This window comes from Ylistrum balloti, unplaced genomic scaffold (genome assembly GCF_031769215.1).
Source record: "Ylistrum balloti isolate Yb309-2 unplaced genomic scaffold, AGI_CSIRO_Ybal_v1 Utg370196, whole genome shotgun sequence".
NCBI classification, from domain to species: Eukaryota; Metazoa; Mollusca; class Bivalvia; order Pectinida; family Pectinidae; genus Ylistrum; species Ylistrum balloti.
The window spans coordinates 2,148,621-2,158,764 of NW_026782173.1; positions in this window are offsets into that span (position 1 = coordinate 2,148,621).

Below are 10,144 nucleotides of genomic sequence, written 5' to 3' on the forward strand. Positions count from 1 at the left end.
GTTTTAAGTTGACACAGAAAGTCTCTAAGAAACATGACGATGCATGGCAAACGTTTCTAAAGTATCTGTCTAGGGGAATCACTTAAGACTGAACAATGTAACTTACAGAATCTATACATTTGTTACTAAGACGTATGCATTTGCATGGGGCGCATGGAATATTTCACTCAATTTCTTTCCAAGCGAGACAAAAATCTCTCCGATACAGTTAAGGACTCGGTACATGTGTTTAGTACAGTACTTTTACAATATTTTTACAATATTCAGGAATACATGTCACCAGATCCTGTCACATCCACATAAATGGTGTGTATTTTTCTATTTTCATGTGAAGCAATAGTTTTCTTAATAATATTCATATAACGGTGACGCTCTGACATGCGGTCACTCAATTATATTAATTAGATGCTTTACAGTAGTTGAGAAGTTGATAGAGATACGAAGCATGTGATGTAATGAGTTTCCAGACCTTGTTCACGTTGATCTCTGCTTTTTATATTGTACTATAGAACAAAATGTTGACAGTTTATACTAAAGGACTCTTTGGAGATATGATCCATATTTGTAATAAGGGAGATTACCGACGCTAAATCTAGCTTGACACTTTTTATTTGATAATATTAATGATATATGTAAGTATTTTAAAGATTCAGCAAATGTCACGATGTAATGCTTGGTGTTCCTAGCTGCATTTGCTATCTTACAATAACATATCGCACTGCAAAATTTCAAGGATGCTTCACCTTGCTATCATATCATGTTCCAGCTATCCAAATCTATGTACATCTTGGACATGTTTACGGGTAAAGAGTACTGTGATTTGTATCGGTCTTACAACGCCATTAAAAAATCCATTTTCCTTTAAACAAGCAGACATCTGACTATCTTACAGGTCGTGTTAATGCACATAGACCTTGCAAGCATTATAGACCTTTCATTAGGAATGGAAAAAACAAAGTTTGGCAAAACGACCTTTCCAAGCTTTTATTCCATGTTAGAGAAACGGTTTTCTTTTAACATCAAGTAATATAGAACCTTATTTACATCTTTACATTCAAATCTAGGTAAAAAAGGAATTGTTTTTACAAACTGTTCATTTCAGGATATCGATACCTTTCAACGGGCTTAATATCAAATATTTGTTCTAAACATAGCGAAATCATAATGTACGTTTACGTCGGTTGCTGAAGGTTATAGCTTGTGTAAAATTCAATTCAATTCGTTCACTTCACATATGGTTCCTTATTTTGCCAATATTTCTGGTAATCTAAATTTCAATATAATTCAAATATGTGTATGATATCTTTCTGGAAACATTTACTTACTCACAAGTCTATATATATTATCTCACTTCCCTCTAAACCTTTATCGTCAAATTTGATGTCTGACCATACAATGTTATTCACTACTTATCCTTAATGTTTTGTTATATGTCAGCTTAATATTTACTACACTGACCTATGTATAGCATGGTCAAATAAATTACCACTCCAGAGAGCACAAAACATATTATAGTACATAAAAGACAACTTTGTATTAATATAAACGTTGACTATATATAATTGTGTAGTCTTTACATGATACAGGTTATCACGCACGTTATATAACCATTTAAAGGACAGCTTCATTATCATCACTCTGATAATCTAATGAACAGTGACGCAGACCAGACTCTCTACATACGGACACTGTTGAAGAGCTATTGCCTGATAACTCTCTAGATAGGGACGAGATATTTTTGGAAAACTATCATATATTCTGCGGCGCGCACGTGTCTCGACGTAATTAGTGACATGTCAGTGAATAATAAGATAAGCTAATACAGTAAGACAGACATTGTCTTATAATCCTCCTGAAACGATAACGCTCTTGTTTTCTGAAGATTGTACAAAAGACACACAAGAGAATATCACCTTTCAAAACAAATTTAGAATAAGTTAGAGTAAAGCAAAATTATGAATTCAACTGCATTTTTCAGCTGTTTCTTCTTTCTATGACTCGAGACTGAGATATATCAAAATCGAAAGTAGTGTTTAAATCTTGATTAAATGGCTGACGATTTCAGAGGAACGTCAAGTGCATATGTGTATTCAGAACCGTGTCGCTATTCTCAAAAAGGCATGCAGGTTCGTCATGTCTCACCGAATCTGAATTATGTTTAAACAAATCTTTATCTGTTAATTCCGATACCTAGATATGCAGCATAACTATTAAATACAAAAATGTAATTAAGTTGATATAAAACACTTGCTAGAATTCGTAGCGAATTTTAACGATGAAATCGTCATCAAAATTATAGTCCCTTTTCAATAGGTTCTATATGTTAAGAAGCATGTTAGTAAACAAACGATTTACTGTTAAGTATGTAATGCGATAAAGTATGTATATTCCAATTAGTCGATTTTATCTTTCTCCACCACTTAATCCATCAAACTTATAATTTACCAATATGTTATAAAAAAAACAATTGATTATTAGTCTTGGATTCAAAAGTCAACACTACCATATCAGCTGTATTTATCATCTATTTTACAACTACTGCGAAACTAGTTATTTCAACTTGTATCAATTGCTATTGTTGGCTCGGATGTAAGAGTGCAAATGGTCTAGCTGGGGGAGGAAACCGGGGAACCGGGGAAAATCTACGTGGTCGGGCTGGTGTTCCCTACCTTTCTACGTTCGTTCGAAGAATCGAACCCTGGCCTGCCAGGAGAAAGGTGAGTTCGTCAACACTGCGCCACCTTTCCATTCCGTCAAATGGTTGTCAAGGTAAATAGCTATCCCATTGTCAAAACCGTCAATTGAATGAAAACAAAGATCTTTTTATTATTTGGAAATTTGACAGCTAATTTTATTTACACTTTCGTCATGTAATTGTATCAAATAGTATACTGTTTAGAGAATGCAATAGATGATTAATAGCAAATTTAGTAAATTAAGTAAAACTAATTAATGTTTTAATTTATGATATCTTTGTGTACTCGTTACAGTAAAAAGTCGACAGAGTATAACATGAAGGATGTTGTAAACTTCTCACATCTGGAGATTAGGTACTTTAACTAATTACATAACAATTATAACAGGCTGTGCGTGCCATGCCAGACAGACAACTGCCATAGAAAACTGACATTAGCCATAGCGGATGTTCCGCAAATGTTACAAAGTCAGGAACCATACACAATTCAAATATATCAACTGGGGCATTCTAATACAGCAGTTCATGACACTCCATAGCTGTTGGGGTGGATATGAAGATTTTACAAAAGACGCAAAAGTGGATTGCACCTTTTGATACAACTTTACAGATAGATACATTGCAGTCAAACAATGAATTGATACCTTATTTTATAATTACTCCCACCAATCAGCTTCTGATTAAATAACGCTTTATTCAATAACAATATGATATTTGCTATAACAAAATATGTTGGGTACAGTTGATGATATATACATATATATTCCTAAGACAAACTGTTTTATTCGATATGACGTTGTTTGTAAGTTTCCAATTTCTGTTTCATACTCAGTTACCATATTTCAGTTGCTGTACGGATAAATTTTCTACTTACAGGTTAGGATGTCTGCTTGACGAAATACTTGAATCTACGCGCCGTTCAGAATTTTGATTATATACACGTTGTGGTAACGCACAACGCACCCAAATCTTCGTACGCACATCGTGCATGCATCGTGCGCATACACGCACTATACCATATCCAATATCTAGCGCACAGCTATGTGTTATGATCGCACATTTGATGTAATTTGGTAACAATTGTTGGCTTATATTACGGGTTGAAAATCAAACGCAAAAATCGTGTGGTTATAATAATATAGCGTTCACAGGCTTATTAAAACTGATTTGAGTATTATAAAGTCATTTTAAATTCGACAGTTTATTAATCTTTCTATCATATAGTTAGACACTTCATAAAGAGTGGCGGGTGGTGTGCCTCGGTCAACAAAAATTACCTGTATATAGGCATACATATGTACGTGTCAGGTGCGCATCCGTACTGGCTAGGTCTCACGTGTAACATACACAACACTTGCGATTTTAGAGTATGTATTTTTTTGTTTGCAAAATTGTTGAGAAATGACAGTAATACAACAGCAAGGAAAATAACATTTCCTTTGACGAGACAAAAAGAGACGTCCATTTAATATTTGCATATATAATAAGGTTCTATACACAAAGACTTGTCACGTGTGGCACTTTGTAAACGAAACTCTTTAAATCACGAACGTATATAGCAATTCAATCTGTATCTGATATATCTACAAGTGTCCAACCGATCTACTAATGGATTAATTAGGAAATACACTTAGTTGTATTCTTGTATAGTTAGAAAATAAAAAAAACCTATCTCACACCTATCTATAAGCCATTTCTGAATTTATATAAACCACGATTGAATGACACATTTGTGAGAAAAAACTGCACAAAGTGCAAACAGCTGTGCGATAGCTATTTCGTCCAGTTTTCTGATTGTGTGCACATCGTGAATACTCTTGCGTCGTGTAGATATCGTGCACACATCGGACACATGGTAGCGTTGTGTGATCCCACAATTGTAAGACTACATTAATTTTGTGTGTGCGATATAATCTTATAGTATACTGGAAACGTTTATATGCCTAATATTAATTTTAAAACACCATCTCTGAACCACAATTCACAAATTATAAGTAACATACATTTGAAACCATGACATGATTGGCATCTCCTTGTATATCACAAATTAGGTCGTGTCACAATGCGGATGGATGGTTGGATGGAGAGAAGGAAGAAAGGATGGATGGATGAATCCCATATTAAATCTGAAAAAACTGCAATGTCTTATTCTTGACAAAGGTTACCAGAAAAAAAGGCGATTTCAAATCAGATTTATCGATGATTTCATTCAGCTTAACATGCTCCCGGAAATTCTTTTTTTCTGAACTGAAAGCAACGTTCTGCGATCGAAAAAAAAAGTTGATGTGAATTATGTGAAAAAGGAACATTGCTGGATTAAATGTGGTTTTCGGGGATTTGAAAACGTGCCGAAGAAATTGTTTGTTCGAATGTATTGAAGGATTAAAGTAAAAATGATCGACAGAATCCTAGTGAAACAACCCACATTCACTATAAACACCGGTTACTTATTTAGGCATCTGATGTGTACATTGATTTCGGCCCGTGTTTTCTATTCTAAGTTATTTCCAAGATTACAACAGAGTTGACACCTAATATCATTGGTAAGTCCCGAATAGACGAACCTTCCGTATGATGCAGTTGTATAATTAACCTTCACCAGATATAAAGAAAAAAAGGTATTCCGTCTTTTCAGGACTCAGTATGACGCATTTAATCCCAGGTTTGCATAAAGAGGTGATAATATCCTATGTATACTACATTAACTAACATACGCATAACCACCTCTTGTCTGTGTAGATATATCAATTTATCGCTAAATGTGTGACTTATTGTCACATAGCGGTTGTGACCTTCAGCATGTCCATTCTGATCGCGAGAGGGACAGTAAAGACATAGAATAAAAAGCCAATACCATGCCACTGTTCATAGCTACTAACAGTTTTCAGGAAAACAAGGATCACTTATTTTAACAGACATCAGTAGACATTTAAAAACACATGCAAACGCAGTTGCATTACTGCATTTTCCGATCAAAGGAATTATGGAACATACATCATCCTTTTTTCTCAGCTAACAATATTTGACTAACAAGTTTAATATATTTCACATATATTACCAAAGTTCACCTATGACGCATGAAGTTGCACTACAATGACTGTTTATCGGAAAACTAACATAAGATATCAATAAATTGCGTACAAATAATAATTTGAAATCACTGTATACGTAAATCAAAGAGCGAAGAAAACAGATTAAATTTTACAACAGGAAACGGGTTATTCACGTGTCGACTCTAAACCTCTTTCTTATTCCTCCGAAACTTGACCTCTTTCTTATCTACTGCCTATAAAATCGATATTGATGTTATTATTCTTGTTATTGTATCAAACCTAGGAAATGACAAAATGAGCTTTCCTGTCAATAAGCCATTTCTTTGTAATCCGAGCATAAATACTGACATTTCCTTATCAAATGATAGTGACTTGTTCGCTGAGATTGTATTTTTATGTGAAAGATAGAGCGCCGTGTACAGCTGTAGTATTCGGTAAAATACTTGTAAAATGCATCTGTGCGTGATGAATCGTATATCAAAATCTTATAAAATTGTGTTTCTTTTCAAACACTCAAGAGATCTGGATTCCGGCAGAGAATTATCGTTATAATATCAACAAAATTACAAGTGTACATATAAACACAGTGTGTATTAATTAGATACAAGATTCGCCATTAGGATTAACCAATCAGATGATCATTTTAGGGATAACTTTACCTTCAGATTACGGAACATTGATACCACACAGCACGTGAGCACATCCATGTAGTTTTCTAGATTAATTCATATTTACGAGGGCAACACGAAATTCCGATTTCGTTGATTTGTAGACGTAAGATTATCATACAGTGACGTCGCTTCTGATCAAATGGCGTCTAATTATCGTTTTAATTGGAGGTACATCAATGACGACAAAGTGTCAGATTATGTCACATAATCCGATATTATGCGAGCTTAACTGCCTTGAAGTGTTGAATCACTAAGTGATGAATGAGATAAAATAAAATATCGTACCATGTTATAGCATTTATACAGTAGTGATGTATTTCACAAAGCCAAGACCCACACAATTCTCACATTTCCTTGGAAAAAATAGAGAAGAAAACTTAGTTTAAATTATCTATGCTTAAAATCCTATGTATGGATCTTGATAACTGATAACAGGAACAATATGGTGTTGTTTATGTAAACTGATAGTTTCTCCAAGTACTGTATTTAATAATGTACAATGCTTAATGATTTTTATGGTTAGTTTCGTATGGAAAATCTAATATGACATAATGAACATTTAGCGCTGCACCGAACAAAGGATGTGCTCTGTTTGTAACCTGGGTTATACTTATTCTGAATGCACAAAACCAGACTCTGATAGAAATTAAGAAATATGCCATATATTAAAAATAACAAATGACGACAAAAAATATGACAATTACAATTTCCAGAAAGAGTACAGTAATCAACTGTACTTAATGTTATCCAATCAGAGATATCCTAAAAAATATACCCAGAACTACAAAGATGAGGATCAAATTACGCTATTATATAGCCAAGCAATTCCATTAATGTTGGAATAAATTGCTAGCTATACAGTGAAATTCAGATCCAAACCACCCGGATGTTAATTGATACTTTTCAATAATTATTGTTGTGTACCGCAAGTGATATGAAAAACCATTTCCGCTTTGGAACAATAAAATGTTTAATGAGGTGTCTCGAGTGGCCTGTGGCAAGGCTTTTCGTCGATTGGTTTCGGTTGCTATAGTAACCTGTGTTCAAATGCCAACAAGGACGGCTCTTCTTTCAGTTTCAAACACCTGGTTTGTATAAGGTGTGTGCTGTCCTCTGAAATGCTATCTCGGAAACAGTCTAAGGACCATCCTTGGTGGTCAGGTAGTGCGGAGGTAACGCACTCGCCTTTCACCTAGCCGTCCACGGTTCGATTCCCGGAATGTGTGTGAAAAAGATATGGGGTCACCTGTCTGACAATGTGGGTTTTTACCCGGGTACTCCGGTTTCCTCCCACAGTAAGACCCCTCATGCGCTTCCATCCGGGTCAACAAGAGTGATTAGTATAATTGGAAAAAACTTGTTTCGCCATTGTTGTAAAACAAAGTTTTTACCATCCCCTTTTAACTATTGCTTTGAGAACAGCAAATTCTGATGTTAATGCTAAAACACTGGCCTGTCTGGCCGTGTTACTTTTTATATTTACTTTGCCATTCTTGAACTTAGTGACCCATCTGTTCAAAGCAGTTCAAAACAGTTCTGAAAGAGACAGATGACAGAAGTGACATCACTTTTTGTGCACAGGACAACTTTGCAAGTAGTTAATATTGTCATAGGCATGCATTTCAAATTTAGACTTAATCTTTATTTTCGCATTTTGGATTATGTCAGTAGTCAGGAGTGCATATCATGCGATAACGCGTAAAATGCTTAATTATTACTGTGTTGTGTTAAAATCTTGCAAGTTCTTCACTATGTTTGTACGGTATGACAATGCAGCACTTTATTGGCTGTTTGGATGTGGGCAGTGTAGCGACAGAATCTTTTAAATGACCGTCGTATCATTTTCATATCAGCTATCATTTGTACTTTAAAATATTCTACACGGATTGTTTTGTATTTCTTCGAATGATTTGAATGCATTATTCGATGGATGGATATGCTTTAACTGTCATGCGGGCATTTTACGTTTTGCAAGGTGTGAAATATGTCTGCCAGGGAAAATAGGCCTTGCTGATAAAGGGAATAAGCCCATTACATTAACAGCTATTGTCAAGACTGTATTTTGAGAGGGCTTTAAGTTGCCATTAAGCAGAAATTTCTCATCGAACATCATTACAAGCTATTCTCAGTCTTTCCTTTCCATCATACACCGAAAGAATTGCTATCTGTTATACCAGATCTTCATCAAGCGACAAAACATTTCACATAATTCCGGCTTTGGTATGGTAGTAACTTTGTTTCACTGCGCAGTATAAAAGGACTATGACACTCTTTTTTATTGTATCTAAGTGGTGACGAACGCCTACACGTGTGTAATGGAGAAGCTTTGATAGTTGTAAATATACTTATTTGATTTATCTTTTCGGTACATTGCTAGGGATCTGTTCATATGTCCAAATTTGAATATTGGACTACAACTTTTTTGGTTTCCAAATAACTCTACTATCCCTTAATATAATAATACTGTAAACAATGTTTAAAGTACAGACCAAATCGTTTCCGACTGATTTTGTTCTTTCTAACTTATCTTTTAGATTTCCACACTTAAGATTCCTGCTATGAAGCATTCCTTGACGAATCTCTGAACGACGAACTTCAGTATAATGCAGCATGATTTCGAGTACTCTTTCAGATACTAAATTTGAATTGAAAAATGTAAATCACTTGTGTTTTGTACAATCCATTATAAAGAGTTACATAACGATATTTTTCATCAGCTTAGCTTTCATATCTCCCAAATCAAATATAGGTCATCAATGCCTTATCTTCCACATCAAATATAGGTCATCAATGCCTCATCTCCACATTAAATTTAGGTCATCAATTACCTTCCACATCAAATATAGGTCATCAATGCCTCATCTTCCACATTAAATATAGGTCATCAGTTAACTCCCATATTAAATATAGCTCATCAATGCCGTATCTCCCATTTCAAATATAGGTCATCAATTAACTCCCACATCAAATATAGGTCATCAATGCCGTATCTCCCACTTCAAATATAGGTCATCAATAAACTCCCACATCAAATATAGGTCATTAATGCCGTATCTTTCACCTCAGATATAGCAATGCCTCATGAAACTGAGAGTACGTTTGAAAGAATACTCAGCACACAAAAAGCAAAAAATCTTAGAATAATTTGGCTTTAAAATATTGTCAATGACAGCTTTATCCAAATAGGATATTTCAAAGTCAAATATTATGAAAAGGAGAACTACGTGGTATGGTTCTTGATTAATGTATCAATGTTCAGTTAAACCCTACAATTGTGAAATATTAATCTACAGTTTACTGATTTTCCATTTATAACAATTACGATGCGTTATTCTTGGCCTTGACAAAGCTGCTGTAAAGCTATCTATCAGAAGATGCATTTTACCGGTTTTTGTCAGTAGCTCCTCTGATTTTACATCTGACTGGAATATAGCAATATATATTTCCAAGGCCGTTGCATATAAATGTATTTCACAGAAGTAAGAGTCATGGTCACGCTCACATCATTTCAATCCTTTCAACAGTGGCAACAGAGAATCTTTTATGAAGATATATCAAATTAAGAGGAAACAAAATCTGGTGTAAGTGTTATGAAGACAAGTACACTGGAGAGAGTAGGAAATGCATTGCAATATGGTGTTATTGAAAAAAAAGCGTTATGTTTGTCAGGAACAGTAGGAAGACATACCACAACGTGGTGGTAAAATAAACGACTACCATTCATT